At 53.5% G+C, this 17,032-nt stretch overlaps 1 long non-coding RNA gene across 1 annotated transcript in view; it reads right to left on the minus strand.

Annotated features, from left to right (window-relative positions):
* Positions 1-369: 369 nt before the first annotated feature.
* Positions 370-17,032, minus strand: part of LOC144676565 (uncharacterized) — a 16,876-nt gene continuing 213 nt past the window's right edge. The window contains exons 2-3 of the long non-coding RNA XR_013575364.1: positions 3,554-3,668; positions 370-423 (exon numbers count right to left, since the gene is read on the minus strand). This is a non-coding gene — a long non-coding RNA (uncharacterized LOC144676565). The remainder of the gene's footprint in view (positions 424-3,553; positions 3,669-17,032) is intronic.

The raw sequence follows: 17,032 nt of genomic DNA on the forward strand, positions 1-17,032 counted from the left end.
GTCAGTGCTGAGGGAGCGCCGCACTGTCGGGGGGTCAGTGCTGAGGGAGTGAGGCTATAATTATTTTCCACGTGGTGTTTGAATGAACACAGTTGGGGTGACGGGGTGAGGTGTCTACAGACAGATCCTGCTGATCGTATCCATTTCAAGCTGCGGAACATGCAGATAATTTCAGTCCCAGCTTGAAGCAAAGTTATAATGAGATATGTGAAACTCTGACAGCAGTTGAGAAGTTCCCTCGCTCTCTGTATTTTCCCCTTCCCCTCCCCACTCAGTCTCTAAGACCGATACGACGCAGAGATTAGCATCGGGCTCCTTGTGCCTCTCCTACCTTCAGCAGCAATGGGGTTACAGGAATCGCTGCTCGAACTGCATCGATAAAGACCCCCATTTCCTGTCTCATTCGGGGCCGCCACAATTATCCTGTGGGGGCAAATTTTAGACACAAGGGAAGTTAGACATGGCACAGCAAGGAGGTGTATCTCCCTCCCTCTCCCCTTCACCCTCTTTCTCCCCTTCTCCCTCTCTCTCTCTGTCCCTCTCTCTCTCTGTCTCTCTCTCTCTCCCTCCCTCTCTCTCTCTGTCTCTCTCTCTGTCTCTGTCCCCCGTCTCTCTCTCTCTCCCTGTCTCCAAGTCTCTCTCTCTCCCTCTCTCTCTCTCGCTGTCTCTATCTCTCTCTCTCTCTCTCTGTCTCTATCTCTCTCTCTGTCTCTCCCTCTGTTTCTTTCTCTCCCCCTCTCTCTCTCTATCACTTTCTCTGTCTCTCAGTCTCTCTCTCTCTCAGTCTCTCTGTCTCCCTGTCTCTCTGTCTCTCTCTTTCTCCCCCTCTCTAACTCTCTTTCTTTCTCTGTCTCACACACTCTCACTCTCACCCTTGCACTCTCACTTTCTCTAAGTCCCTCACACACTCTCACGCTCCCTGTCTGTCTGTCTCACCCTCTCTGTGTCTCTCTCACTCTCACTTTCTCACTCACTCTCTCTGCCTCTCATTCCCTCTCTCCCATCTCCCTCTGCCTCTCACTTGCTTTCACTCTCTTATGCTCTCTCTCTCTCTCTCTCCCTCTTCGTGTCTCCCTCGCTCCCTGTTTGTCTCTCTCTCTGTCTCTCTCTCTCCCTCTTCGTGTCTCCCTCGCTCCCTGTTTGTCTCTCTCTGTCTCTCTCTGTCTCTCTCCCTCTGTCTCTCTCTCTGTCTCTCTCTCTCTCTCTGTCTCCCTATCCCCCTCTCTCTCTCTTTCTCTCTGTCTCCCTCTCTCTCTGTGTCTCTGCTTCTCAGTTTCTCTCTCTCTCTGTCTCTCTCCCTCTGTCTCTCTCCCCCTCTGCCTCCCTCTCCCTCTCTCTGTCTCTCTCTGTTTCTCTCTCGTCTTCTGTCTCACTGTCTCTCTCTCAACCTCACTCTCTCTCTCTCCCTGTCTGTCTGCCTCTCTCTCAGTTTGTCTGTCTCTCTCTTTCTCCATCTCTCTCTCTCTCCCCCTCTCTCTTTCCACTCTGAATCACGTTCCTTACACACCTTCAGAGACTCGAGCCAATCGTCCCACCAGCTTTTTTCTAAAACTGCTCTCTCCCCCTGTCCTGCCCCCTTCAATGATTTAAACACATTTACCCCCAGCTCCCTCTGCTCCTGCACCCCCTGGTAGAATTGCCCCCTTTACTTTATACTGTCTCTCCGCGATCTTCCCACCAAAACAAATCGCTTCGCACTCCCCGTGTTAAACTGCATCCGCCACTTGTCGGCCCATTTCTCCAGCCTCTCTCTGTGTCCTTCTGAAACCTGTGGATCAGCCACTCGCAACTCTCCCCATTCCCGAGTCGCGGTAACACCCCCCAGGCTTTGAAACCGCTCCCAGCTCTGGGACAGTCATGGGGTGTAAAAGGAGCAATGGGGGTTCTAGCGCTGACCACCCACCCCTGGGGTGATCTCCCCTCACCGCCCACCTCACAACTCCAGCCTGAAGAGCAAGAGTCCCCTGCCTCTCTCCGCTTTCTCCCCCTTTGCCTCGCTCTTGCCCACTCCGCCCCTCCCTCTTTAACCCCGCGGAGGATTCATTTGGCCGACGGGTCTATGGCGTGGGACACCCCCAAACGCACTTTCGACAGTCCGCAAGACGACGCCCACCAGCCAAAAAGGCAAGGGGGGGTTAGGGAGAGGGCCATTCAGCCCCTCGTGATTGCTCCACCCTTAATCCAGCCTGTGGCTGATCTTCCCCCTCAACTCCACCTTAATCCAGCCTGTGGCTGATCTTCTCCCTCAACTCCACCTTCCCGCACTCCCTCCACATCCCTCGACCCCCTCCGCGCCCAAAAACCCTCTCGATCTCCCGGGTCTTGAACCTACTCGATGTCGGAGCACCCACCGCTCTCTGGGGTAGGAGAATTCCAAAGATTCACAACCCTCCCCGAGAGAAGACATTTCTCCTTCATCTCAGCCCAAAACGGCCGACCCCTTCTCCTGAGACTGGGACCCCCCGTGTTCTAGACTCTCCAGCCCGGGGGTTCGGATTGGAGGCATTGTGGACAGCGAGGAAGGCTTTCAAAACTTGCAGAGAGATCTGGACCAACTGGAAAAATGGGCCAGAGAATGCCAGATGGAATTTAATGCGGAAACGTGTGAGGTGTTGCATTTTGGAAGGTCAAACTAAGGTAGGATATACACAGTAAATGGTGGGGCACTGAGGAGTGCAGAGGAACAAAGGGATCTGGGAGTTCAGATACACCATTCCCTGAAAGTGGCCTCACAGGTAGACAAGGTTGTAAAGAAAGCTTTTGGCCTACTGGCCTCAAAGTATTGAGTGTAGGAGTTGGGATGTTATGGTTGAGGTTGTATAAGACATTGGTGAGGCCAACTTTGGAGTATTGTGTGCAGTTCTGGTCGCCTAACTACAGGAAGGATATCAGCAAGATTGAGAGAGCGCAGAGAAGGTTTACTAGGATGTTGCCGGGTCTTAAAGAGTTGAGTTACAGAGAAAGGTTAAACAGGTTAGGACTTTATTCCTTGGAGCGTAGAAGGATGAGGGGAGATTTGATAGAAGTTTACAAAATTGTGAGGGGTATAGACAGAGTAAATGCGAGTGGGCCCTTTCCACTTAGATTAGGAGAGATAAACACGAGAGGACATGGCTTTAGGGTGAAAGGGGAAAGGTTTAGGGGGAACCTCTTCACTCAGAGAGTGGTGAGAGTGTGGAACGAGCTACCATCTGACGTGGTAAATGCGGACTCACTCTTAAGCTTTAAGAATAAATTGGATAGATACATGGATGGGAGAGGTCTGGAGGGCTATGGACGAGGTGCAGGTCAATGGGACTAGCGGAATAATATTTTGGCACAGACTAGAAGGGCCGAATGGCCTGTTTTCTGTGCTGTGGTGTTCTATGGTTCCATGGGTGGGGTGCTGGGGTCGGAGGAGCAGACATACATTAAAGTTTTGAGACTAACATCGGTGCTTTTTGTGATTCACCCCCCGACCCCGTTTGTTCATGTCTGGCCTCCCGCTGCAGAACTAGGATTCGAGGTGGCAGTGGGAGTGTTGGAAGGATTGTCAGCTCAGAAGCCGACTCACCAATTTTCCTGTCCGCTGCCAAACTGGAGGACTCGCTGCCCGAACCCGGTCTCCTTCCCGATAAGTACCTCTGGGCGTTCTGTGTCGATGTTGAAGCCATGTGATACGAGTGTGGCTGAGGAGGGAGGTGGGGGGTGGGGAAGAGAAAGAAGAACACAACAGTTACCACACAGTGGGGGTTAAAACGCTTACCCCACCTCCCCACGCCATGTGAGAGGGGGCCAGAGATCCTCTTCAAACCCCTCGATGGTCATTCCCCTCAGAGCAACAGTCTGCAGAGGAATCCCATTATCCATATTTGTCCCTCCCGCAATATCATGGAGTGAAATACCAAGGCAGACCCGTGTCCAAATGCAGCAAGACCCGGACAATATCCAGGCTTGTGCTGACAAGTGGCAAGTAACATTCGCGCCACACAAGTGCCAGGCAATGACCATCTCCAACAAGAGAGAATCCAACCATCGCCCCCTTGACGTTCAATGGCATTACCATCACTGAATCCCCCACTATCAACATCCTGGGGGTTACCATTGAGCAGAAACTGAACTGGGACCAGCCATATAAATACTGTGACTACAAGAGCAGGTCAGAGGCTGGGAATCCTGCGGAGAGTAACTCACCTCCTGACTCCCCCCCAAAGCCTGTCCACCATCTACAAGGCACCAGTCAGGAGTGTGATGGGATACTCCCCACTTGCCTGGATGAGTGCGGCTCCCACAACACTCAAGAAGCTCGACACCGTCCAGGGCAAAGCAGCCCCCGCTCGATCAGCACCCCATCCACAAACATTCACTCCCTCCACCACCGACGCACAGGGGCAGCAGTGTGTGTACCATCTACAAGATGCACTGCAGCAACTCGCCAAGGCTCCTTCGACAGTGCCGCCCAAACCCACGACCTCTACCGTCTAGAAGGACAAGGGCAGCAGATACATGGGGAACACCTCCACCTGGAAGTTCCCCTCCGAGCCCCTCACCCATCCCGACTTGGAAATATATCGGCCGTTCCTTCACTGTCGCTGGGTCCAAATCCTGGAACTCCCTCCCTAACAGCGCCATGGGTGTACCTACACCACACAGGACAAAATCCTGGAACCCCCTCCCTAACAGCGCCGTGGGTGTACCTACACCACACGGGACAAAATCCTGGAACTCCCTCCCTAACAGCGCCGTGGGTGTACCTACACCACACGGACAAAATCCTGGAACTCCATCCCTAACAGCGCCGTGGGTGTACCTACACCACACGGGACAAAATCCTGGAACTCCCTCCCTAACAGCGCTGTGGGTGTACCTACACCACATGGGGACAAAATCCTGGAACTCCCTCCCTAACAGCGCCGTGGGTGTACCTACACCACGCGGGACTGCAGCGGCTCAAGAAGGCGGCTCACCCACCACCTCCTCAAGGGGGCAATTAGGGACGGGCAACAAATGCTGGACCCGGCCAGCGACAGCCCACATCTCACCAGAGAATAAAAAGGAAGGAAAAATGGGTTTTAGAATTGTCCTTCCTTGCGTGGCTACTTGTGGGATCTTCCTGTGCGCGGATTGGGCTGCCACGTTCCTACGCTTACAAAACTACAGATGCCCGGCCGTAGGGAGCTTGACCCTGGGTGGGGAGAGAGGCGCGTTGCTGAAGGTTTCCGTGCAGCGCTCCTCAGGAGAAACACAAGAGTGCCAAATTTCAGGTCATCACCACAGTCTATAGGGCGGGAGAAATGGGTGACGATTGGTCGGCAAGTCGATTCTGATCTGGCCAGGCAGAAAGCAACGCGGGGGTGGGGGGCAGAGGGGGGGTGATCTACAGGATCCCCACGCTCCAGCCAAAAACGCCCCCTCCTCTAGACGCGGCGCCGCGGCTGATCAGCGCAGTCCCACGATCCCGGCTGCGCTAATAAGTACACTCACAACCAATTGAATCCGAGCTGGTAACGTGGCTGACTTATGCTTGCTCAAAGCCGCGGGCCATTCATTGACAAGGACCCAGCCTCTGCGAAGAAGAGGAACCTCTTCAAGTCTTGATGCTTTTTTTGGGATCGCCCGGGAGGGTGGGGGAGCGTGGAATTTCCCCTTTACTTTCTCCGTGGCGACGCCTTGGCCAACCAGAGTCAACACGCCAGCCAGTCAGCATCCTGTACTATATATTGCAATGCCCTGTGAGTCCCAGTAAGTGCCAGGCTAAAAGTTTTTTTTTAAACAAAGAGTCTTCCCTTTATGCAACTTTGGGAGTATTTAAAGTCCTGAGATGCCTGGTGGTGGTGAAGACTATAGTCCGTCAATTAAAGTACTCCTCCATTCACCGCATTTACTCACGAATTAGCCCATGGGATAAACATTTGCACATCCTGAGCCCTGCTTAAACCACACCCGGGCGTTCCTGGGAGCAGTTCCTGGCCATGCCAGGATGTACTGACCCTTGGGGGCGGAGGGGGGAGTGCACAGTGGATTTACCAGACCAATACCACCACCTTCCGAGGGGTTAAAGGACGAGGAGGGGGACATTAATCCCAAACTCTGGGTCGCATTCCCTGGACTTTCAGAGGTTAAGGGGGGGCGATTCGATCGCAGTTTTCAGGATGTTCGGGGGGGAACTGATAGGGTCGGGAGAGAGAGAGACACGATTTACACCGCTTGGAGAGAGAGTCTTTGGCGAGAGAGAGGGACACGATTTACACCGCTTGGAGAGAGTCTAGGGTGAGAGAGAGGGACACGATTTACACCGCTTGGAGAGAATCGAGGGTGAGAGAGAGGGACAAAATTTACACCACTTGGAGAGAGTCTAGGGCGAGAGAGAGGGACACGATTTATACCGCTTGGAGAGAGTCTAGGGCGAGAGAGAGGGACACGATTTACACCGCTTGGAGAGAGTCTAGGGCGAGAGAGAGGGACACAATTTACACTGCTTGGAGAGAGTCTAGGGCGAGAGTGAGGGACACGATTTACACTGCTTGGAGAGAGCCTAGGGCGAGAGAGAGAGGGACACAATTTACACTGCTTGGAGAGAGTCTAGGGCAAGAGAGAGGGATACAATTTACACCGCTTGGAGAGAGAGTCTAGGGCAAGAGAGAGGGACACGATTTACACTGCTTGGAGAGAGTCTAGGGCAAGAGAGAGGGACACGATTTACACCGCTTGGAGAGAGAGTCTAGGGCAAGAGAGAGGGACACGATTTACACCGTTTGGTGAGAGTCTAGGGCGAGAGAGAGGAATACAATTTACACTGCTTGGAGAGAGTCTAGGGCGAGAGAGAGGGACATGATTTACACCGCTTGGAGAGAGAGTCTAGGGCAAGAGAGAGGGACACGATTTACACCGCTTGGAGAGAGTCTAGGGCGAGAGAGAGGGACACGATTTACACCGCTTGGAGAGAGTCTAGGGCAAGAGAGAAAGGGACACGATTTATACCGCTTGGAGAGAGTTGAGGGCGAGAGAGAGGGACACGATTTACATCGCTTGGAGAGAGTCTCGGGCGAGAGAGAGGGACACGATTTATACCGCTTGGAGAGAGTCTAGGGCGAGAGAGAGGGACACGACTTACACCGCTTGTAGAGAGTCTAGGGCGAGAGTGAGAGGGACACGATTTACACCGCTTGGAGAGAGTCTCGGACGATGGAGCAGAGTCTAAATTTAGAGTCAGACCTTCCGGGAGTGACATTAGGAAACGCTGCTTCACTCAAAGGGCGGGAGGGGTTTGGGACTCTCTCCCCCGCCGACCGCAGCTGGTCAATTGTTAATTTTAAAGTGGGGGAGGTCGATCGGTCTCTGTAACCCGAAGATGTGAAGGGACCACGGGGCAAAGGCGGGTGGGTGGAGATAGGTCACAGGTCAGCCACAGGCCCCCAGTGGCTGAGGTGGCCCATTCCCATCTCCGTGACATCGCCCGACCCAGCCCTGTCTCGGCTCATCGGCTGCAGAAGCCATCGCCCGCCCCGTCGTTCCCTCCGTACTTACCATGAACATTAGAGTCTAAGACAGGTTTTATAACTTGTGCTATGCTTACAAATCTGTATATATCTGTACGTTTCTACTTGTGGGTGAAGGAGTATTGTAACATATTTCATCTTGTCCTGTTAAATAAAAGTTTTGTCTCCTGCACAAAGTTAATCTCCTGACTCCTGTGACTCTGTTCAGTGGCCGCTCTCCACTCATCTGAACAAAAAATAAAGGTTAGGATATTTCAATCTGGATTACACTCTTGGATCAGACAAATCCAGGGTTAACATCAGCTGGGATCATAACACCCTACACCCCTCACCCTCGTAAACTACTCCAGACCCTACACCCCTCCCTATCTCTGTAACCTCCTCCAGCCCCTACAACCCTCCCTATCTCTGTAACCTCCTCCAGCCCCTACACCCCTCCCTATCTCTGTAACCTCCTCCAGCCCCTACACCCCTCCCTATCTCTGTAACCTCCTCCAGCCCCTACAACCCTCCCTATCTCTGTAACCTCCTCCAGCCCCTACAACCCTCCCTATCTCTGTAACCTCCTCCAGCCCCTACAACCCTCCCTATCTCTGTAACCTCCTCCAGCCCCTACAACCCTCCCTATCTCTGTAACCTCCTCCAGCCCCTACAACCCTCCCTATCTCTGCAACCTCCTCCAGCCCCTACAACCCTCCCTATCTCTGTAACCTCCTACGACCCTCCGAGATCTCTGCGCTCCTCCGATTCCGGCCTCTCGAGCATCCCCCGATTCCCATCACTCCGCCATTGGCGGCCGGGCCTTCAGCTGCCTGAGGGAGGGCCATAAGCTCTGGAATTCTCTCCCTAAACCCTCTCTGCCCCTCTCTCTGTCCCTCCATTTTCCTCTTTCTCTGTCTGTCTGTCTCTCTCTCTCTCTCTCTCTCACAATCTCTCTCGCTCTCTCTGTCTCTCTCTGTCACTGCCTCTCTCTCTCTCGCTCTCTCTCTCTTCTCTGGCTCTCTCTCTGTCTCTCTCCCCCTCTCTCTCCCTCTCAATCTGTCTTTCTCTCTCTCTCTGTTTCTCTCTCTGTCTCCACTTCTCTCTATTTCTCTCTCTCTTTCTCTCTGTGTCTCTCTCTCTCTTTCCTCTCTCTCTCTCCACCTTTCTCTCTGTCTCTGCCTCTCTCTCTCTCTCTCTCTCCCTCTATCTCTCTCTCTATCTCTGTCACTCTCTCTGTCTCGCGCCATCTCTCTCTCTCTCTGCCTCTTTCTCTCTCTCTGTCTCTCTCTCTGTATTTCTTTTTCTGTCTCTATTTCTCTCTCTGTCTCTCTCTCATCCTCTGTCTCTGTCTCTCTGTATCTGCCTCTGTCTCTGTCTCTCTCTCTCCCTCTCACTCCCTCTTTGTCACTCTCTCTCTGACTTTCTCTCTGTCTCTCTCTCTATCCCTTTCTCTCTCTCCCTCCCCCTCTCTCCCTCCCCCTCTCTCTCTCCCTGTCTCTCTCTCAGTCTCTCTCTCTCTGTCTCTCTCTCTCTGTTTCTCGCTCTTTGTCTCTCTCTCCCTCCCTCCCTCCCTCTCTCTCCCTCCCTCTCTCTCCCTCTCTCTCTCTCTCTCTCTCTCTCCCTGTCTTTCTTTCTCTCTCCTCCTTTAAGACCTCTCTGACCGAGCTCCTGTTTTCCCGTCCCCCCCAGGTTTATTTCAGAGTCGCCTTGCGGGCACTTTAACTTGTTAACGGCGATATACAAGTGCAGGTGGCTCAGGATGAATTGGCGTCGCCTGAACTCTGACCTGTCAGAGGAAAGTCACTTGTCGCTGGTCTCTCTCCATTGCTTTCGAATTGGGAAGGGTGGGCAAGGATTAAAAATGCCTTCACCGCTTTCCTGGCTAAACCCTGCCAGCCAATTGCTGACCTGGGAGATTATCTCAGCATTTACAACATCACATTTTTGCAACACTTGTCCAATTTTAACACATCGAGGGCAGTCCTCACAGTCATTCCGAAATTGAAAGCACCATTAGGGATGTTGTGCAGAAAGCCAAGTCTGCAAATTCATTCCTGAGTGAAACCGAGATTAAAATTAACATCTTCAGACCCAGGTGATGTTCACTCTACACCGTCCCCATCAAACACTCCCAGGACAGAGACAGCACGGGGTTAGATACAGAATAAAGCTCCCTCTACACCGTCCCCATCAAACACTCCCAGGACAGGTACAGCACGGGGTTAGATACAGAGTAAAGCTCCCTCTACACTGTCCCCCATCAAACACTCCCCAGGACAGGTACAGCACGGGGTTAGATACAGAGTAAAGCTCCCTCTACACCGTCCCCCATCAAACACTCCCCAGGACAGGTACAGCACGGGGTTAGATACAGAGTAAAGCTCCCTCTACACCGTCCCCCATCAAACACTCCCAGGACAGGTACAGCACGGGGTTAGATACAGAGTAAAGCTTCCTCTACACCGTCCCCATCAAACACTCCCCAGGACAGGTACAGCACGGGGTTAGATACAGAGTAAAGCTTCCTCTACACCGTCCCCATCAAACACTCCCAGGACAGGCACAGCACGGGGTTAGATACAGAGTAAAGCTCCCTCTACACTGTCCCCATCAAACACTCCCAGGACAGATACAGCACGGGTTAGATACAGAGTAAATCTCCCTCTACACCGTCCCCATCAAACACTCCCAGGACAGGTACAGCACGGGGTTAGATACAGAGTAAATCTCCCTCCTCACTCCCCCAGCTGAAAATTCATTCCCTTCCTTCCTTCCCCGATCAGTTGGTCCCTGTCGGGGGTCACTTTGAGAAACGGACCACCGGAGGGTCTCGGGTCCAGGTCACCATCGTTTACTCGAGCGATTGCAAGGAGAGAACCATCTCAACGCAGCTTGAGAGAGCCCTCTGCTCAACTACAACTGTCGAAGCCTATGTAAACATTATTGGTCACGCACAAGAACAGTTTCCAGATTCCGATCTCGTCAACATATAGGTTTACGTTAAGCAGACAAGTCTCTGGTAACAGGTACAATGCATCTTGCGTCCCTATTTTTCACCCTGGCAGGGACCTTCCCTCCTACCTAAACTAGGACCATCTTTTTCTTCCCCTATCTGTTGAAGAGCACACTTAATCTTAGTTGTTATTGGCAATGCTCTAACTCCAGTCCGGCTCCCGAGGCCTTCCTGTTGGTTGCGGGCCCAAAGGCTGTGCAAGGTTCATCTTTAACTTAAACTTTAACCTTCACTTAACCTTTCACTATTGACGTGCTTGGTCGTCCTGGCTGCCTGGGGAGATTTTAAGTAATTCATTCCCTTTCAATACATCCTCCCTGACCGTCGACCCTTCCTTACTTTCTTCCCCCTAACACTTCCAAGTCAAGCCCGGCGGAGATCACAGCCAATAAACAATTACACTGAGAGTGCAGCAGGACCAGAGAGGGGAATGGGGGAACGGTGTGGAGGGAGAGAGAAGGACGTGGGCGTATTGGGCCAGATAGCTGCTGATAGCTGAAAAGCTATGGGCGCGCACGTCACGGACGGGCTTTCAGCCCATCGTGCCTCTGCTGCCTCTTCGAAAGACCCACCCGGCTTAGACCAGCAGCCCGCCTCCTCGCCTGCCACCCCCCGCCCAAATTAGCAGACACCACCGCAAACACCCTGGCCATCAGGTGTAGGCATCCGCCTACACATCTCCCTCCTTCGCTGAAGATATTCCATTCCCCCCGTCCCGCTACTTTCCCCCTTCATTCCCCTGCGCCTGCACCCACCTTAAAGCCTCCCCTGTGGCACTTTGCCAAGTGTATTCTGGAAGTCCATACACTCAGCATCCACCACAAAACCCAAACTCTGGCTGATAAGGGGCGGGTAGCATTTGAGGGCCACCCAAGTGCCGGGGAATGACCATAGAGTCATAGAGAGAGTTATTGCAGCACAGGAACAGGCCCTTCAGCCCATCATGTCTGTGCTGGCCATCGAGCACCTATCTATTCTAACCCCATTTTCAAGCCCTTGGCCCTGTACGCTGTGGTGTTTCAAGTGCTCATCTACATACTTCTTAAATGCGGTGAGGGTCCTTGCCTCTACCACCCCCCTCAGGGAGTGTGTTCCAGATTCCCACCACCCTCTGGGTGAAACAATCCCTCCTCACATCCCCTCTAACCCTCCTGCCCCTTACCTTAAATCCATACCCCCCTGTTGATTGACACCTCTGCTCAGGGGAAAACAATTTCTTCCTATCCACCCTCCCTATGCCCCTCGTCATTTTGTACACCTCTATCAGGTACCCCATCCCCACCTCAGCCTTCTCTGGTCCGAGGAAAACAACCCTAGCCTCGTCCAGTCTCTCTTCATAGCTAAAACTCTCCAGCCCAGGCAACATCCTGGTGAATCTCCTCTGCTCTGAATCTCCAACGCAACCACATCCTTCCTATAGTGCGGTGACCAGAGCTGCGCACAGTACTCCAGCTTTGGCCTAGCCAGTGTTTTATATAACCTCCCTGCTCTTATATTCTACGCCTCTCTGGCCACCTAATAAAGGCAAGTATCCCATGTGCCTTCTGAACCACCTTATCCACTTGCACTGCAGCCTTCAGGGGTCTATGGACACGCACACCAAGGTCCCTCTGATCCTCTGTACTTCCTAGGGTCCGACCATTCATAGCCCTGTTAATCCCCACCCCCCCTCTAAATGCATCGCCTCACACTTCTCAGGATTAAACTGCATTTGCCACCGCTCTGCCCACCTTACCAACCCACCCACATCGTCCTGTCGTCTCAGGCTTTCCTCCTCGCTGTTTTGGACCCCACCAATTTTCACGTCATCTGCGAACTGACCGATCGCACCTCCTATACTCACGTCGAACTCAGCGACAAACAGCGAGGGTCCCTGTCCAGCACCGATCCCTGCGGGTACACCACTCGTCACAGGCTCCCAGTCACAAAAACAACCTTCGACCATCACCCTCTGCCTCCTGGCCCCGCCCCTAAGCCAATTTTGGAGCCAATTTGCCCAATCGCCCTGGATCCCCAATGGGCTCTTACCTTCTTGACCAGTCTCCCATGCGGAACCTTGTCCAAAGCCTTACTGAAGTCCATGTAAACCACATCCGCCACAATACCCTCATCGACACACCTAGTCACCTCCTCGAAAAATCCAATCAAGTTTGTTGGACGTGACCTCCCCCTGACAAAGTCATGCGGACTATCCCTGCCTCTCCAAGTGGAGATTAATCCCGTCCCTAGGAATTTTTTCCATTGGTTCCCCTATCACTTATGTCGGACTCGCTGGCCTGTAAGTACCTGGTTTATCCCTCTTGAATAACGGTATCGTATTGGCTGTCCTCCAGACCTCTGGCACCTCTCCGGTGGCCAGAGAGGGTTTGGAAATGAGTGTCCGAGCCTCCCCATTGCGATCTTCCCCCTCGCCTCGCACAGCAGCCTGGGGTACGTCTCATCCGGGCCTGGGGATTTGTCCACTTTCAAGCCCGCCAAAACTTCCTCCCTTTCAATGCTAAGCTGGTCAAGCATTTCATAGTCCCCCCTCCCCGATTTCCACACCTACATCGTCCTGCTTTACAATGAACACAGGTGAAAAGTACTCAGTTAAAACCTCACCCACGCCCTCCAGCTCCACGCACAGAAGGCCACTTGGGTCCCTAATGGGCCCTACTCTCTCCCTAGTTATCCTCTAGCCCTTAATATATTTCAAAAATTCCTTGGGGTTTTCCTTTTTCTTGCCCACCGGTGTTATTTTATGCCCTCACCTTACTCTCCTACTTACTTATTTAAGTTCCCCCACCGCACTGTCTGTACTCTTCAAGGGTTTTCGCTTTTTCAGGCTTGTTTCCATCTCCAACAAGAGAGAACCCAACCATCGCCCCCTTGATGTTCAATGGCATTACCATCGCTGAGTCCTCCCTCTATCAACATCCTGGGGGTTACCATTGACCAGAAACTGAACTGGATCAACCATTAGAGAGAACCCAACCATCGCTCCCTTGACGTTCAATGGCATTACCATCACTGAATCCCCCACTATCAACATCCTGGGGGTTACCATTGACCAGAAACTGAACTGGGACCAGCCATATCAATACAGTGGCTACAAGAGCAGGTCAGAGGCTGGGAATCCTGCGGAGAGTAACTCACCTCCTGACTCCCCAAAGCCTGTCCACCATCTACAAGGCACAAGTCAGGAGTGTGATGGGACACTCCCCACTTGCCTGGATGAGTGCGGCTCCCACAACACTCGAGAAGCTCGACACCGTCCAGGACAAAGCAGCCCCCGCTCGATCGGCACCCCATCCACAAACATTTGCTCCCTCCACCACCACCGACGCACAGTGGCAGCAGTGTGTGTACCATTTACAAGATGCACTGCAGCAACTCGCCAAGGCTCCTTCGACAGCGCCGCCCAAACCCATGACCTCTACCGTCTAGAAGGACGAGGGCAGCAGACACATGGGGAACACCACCACCTGGAAGTTCCCCTCCGAGCCCCTCACCCATCCCGACTTGGAAATATATCGGCCGTTCCTTCACTGTCGCTGGGTCCAAATCCTGGAACTCCCTCCCTAACAGCGCCGTGGGTGTACCTACACCACAGGAACAAAATCCTGGAACTCCCTCCCTAACAGCGCCGTGGGTGTACCTACACCACAGGAACAAAATCCTGGAACTCCCTCCCTAACAGCGCCGTGGGTGTACCTACACCACACGGACAAAATCCTGGAACTCCCTCCCTAACAGCGCCGTGGGTGTACCTACACCACACACGGGGACAAAATCCTGGAACTCCCTCCCTAACAGCGCCGTGGGTGTACCTACACCACACAGGGGACAAAATCCTGGAACTCCCTCCCTAACAGCGCCGTGGGTGTACCTACACCACACGGACAAAATCCTGGAACTCCCTCCCTAACAGCGCCGTGGGTGTACCTACACCACACACGGGGACAAAATCCTGGAACTCCCTCCCTAACAGCGCCGTGGGTGTACCTACACCACAGGGGACTGCAGCGGCTCAAGAAGGCAGCTCACCCACCAATTTACATAATAAAGGGGACAATTCTAAAGGGGGGCCAGGAGCAGAGAGGCTGGGGGTAAATGTGTATAAATCATTGAAGGGGGCAGGACAGGGGGAGAGAGCGGTTGATAAACAGACAGTATCCTGGGCTTTATTCATAGGGGCGTAGGGTACAAGAGCAGGGAGGTTATGTTGAACTTGTATAAGACACGAGTTTAGCCTCAGCTGGAGTAATTGTGTCCAGTTCTGGGCTCCGCACTTTAGGAAGGATGTGAAGGAATTGGAGAGAGAGACAGAGAGAGAGAGAGAGAGACAGAGAGAGAGAGACAGAGAGAGAGAGAGAGACAGAGAGACAGAGAGAGAGAGACAGAGAGAGAGAGAGAGAGAGAGGGCGGAAAAGATTCACGAGAATGGTTCCAGGGATGAGGAACTTCAGTTCCGTGGATGGATGGGAGAAGTTGGGACTGTTCTCCTCGGAGAAGAGAAGGTGGAGAGGAGATTTGATAAGAGGTGTTCGAAATCACGAGAGGGTCTGGGACGGAGTGGATCGGGAGAAACTGCTCCCATTGGGGGAAGGATGGAGAAGCAGAGGGACACGGATTGAAGGCGATGGGTAAAAGGAGCGACGGAGACACGAGGAGGAACTTTTTGACGCAGCGAGGGGGTTAGGATCTGGAACACGCTGCCTGAGAGTGTGGGGGGAGGGAGGGTCAATCGAGGGGGGTTAGGATCTGGAACGCGCTGCCTGAGAGTGTGGGGGAGGGAGGGAGGGTCAATCGAGGGGGGTTAGGATCTGGAACACGCTGCCTGAGAGTGTGGGGGAGGGAGGGAGGGTCAATCGAGGGGGGTCGGAGAGGGAATGGGATGGTTCTGGGAATCGGGAGAAGGTGCAGGATTTCGGGGAGAAGGCCGGGGGAGCGGGATGAGCTGAGTCTCTCCTGCGGAGAGGCAGTGTGGAGACGATGGGCCGAATGGCCTGCCTGTTTATGTAATCGCTCTGGGGGTTTTGACATGAAACTTTCACACATCGGAGCTGATTTTCACACCTCGGTCTGACATTCAGCGAGACAGCGTCGGAGGTGAGGAGAAGGTTACAGGGCCCCTGAGAAAGCCTTTCACACCAGCCCCCGAGTCTTCTCCATTGAGAGCTCAAACCCAGCGCTCGCCCACACAGCCTCCACACCCTCGAGGGCCAAGGCAGGGCAGAGAGGCGGAGAGCAAGGCACAGGCATCTGATCCGGGGCTGAAATGAGAACAACTTCCACCGGCAAACTCAGATCCTGCTGCCCCCAATCCATCCAGAGACTGTATCCACCCCTCCCTATCCCTGTAACCTCCTCCAGCCCCCTACAACCCTCCCTATCTCTGTAACCTCCTCCAGCCCCCTACAACCTTCCCTATCTCTGTAACCTCCTCCAGCCCCTACAACCCTCCCTATCTCTGTAACCTCCTCCAGCCCCCTACAACCCTCCCTATCTCTGTAACCTCCTCCAGCCCCTACACCCCTCCCTATCTCTGTAACCTCCTCCAGCCCCTACAACCCTCCCTATCTCTGTAACCTCCTCCAGCCCCCTACAACCCTCCCTATCTCTGTAACCTCCTCCAGCCCCTACAACCCTCCCTATCTCTGTAACCTCCTACAGCCCCTACAACCCTCCCTATCTCTGTAACCTCCTCCAGCCCCTACAACCCTCCCTATCTCTGTAACCTCCTCCAGCCCCTACAACCCTCCCTATCTCTGTAACCTCCTCCAGCCCCTACAACCCTCCCTATCTCTGTAACCTCCTCCAGCCCCTACAACCCTCCCTATCTCTGTAACCTCCTCCAGCCCCCTACAACCCTCCCTATCTCTGTAACCTCCTACAACCCTCCGAGATCTCTGCGCTCCTCCAATTCTGGGCTCTCCAGCATCCCCCGATTCCCATCGCTCCGCCATTGGCGGCCGGGCCTTCAGCTGCCCGGGGAGGGGGGTCCCTAAGCTCTGGAATTCCCCCCCTAAACCTCTCCTCCTCTCTCTCTCTTTCTCTCTCTCTGATGTAAAACTCATCTCTTATGCACCAGGACAGGTACAGCACGGGGTTAGATACAGAGTAAAGCTCCCTCTACACTGTCCCCATCAAACACTCCCAGGACAGGTACAGCACAGGGTTAGATACAGAGTAAAGCTCCCTCTACACCTTCCCCCATCAAACACTCCCAGGACAGGTACAGCACGGGGTTAGATACAGAGTAAAGCTCCCTCTACACCGTCCCCATCAAACACTCCCAGGACAGGTACAGCACGGGGTTAGATACAGAGTAAAGCTCCCTCTACACTGTCCCCATCAAACACTCCCAGGACAGGTACAGCACGGGGTTAGATACAGAGTAAAGCTCCCTCTACACCGTCCCCATCAAACACTCCCAGGACAGGGACAGCACGGGGTTAGATACAGAGTAAAGCTCCCTCTACACCGTCCCCATCAAACACTCCCAGGACAGGGACAGCACGGGGTTAGAGACAGAGTAAAGCTCCTTCATTCCTGAAACCACCCTCCGTGTCTCTTT

Source organism: Cetorhinus maximus, unplaced genomic scaffold (genome assembly GCF_964194155.1).
Source record: "Cetorhinus maximus unplaced genomic scaffold, sCetMax3.hap1.1 HAP1_SCAFFOLD_1703, whole genome shotgun sequence".
Classification (NCBI taxonomy): Eukaryota; Metazoa; Chordata; class Chondrichthyes; order Lamniformes; family Cetorhinidae; genus Cetorhinus; species Cetorhinus maximus.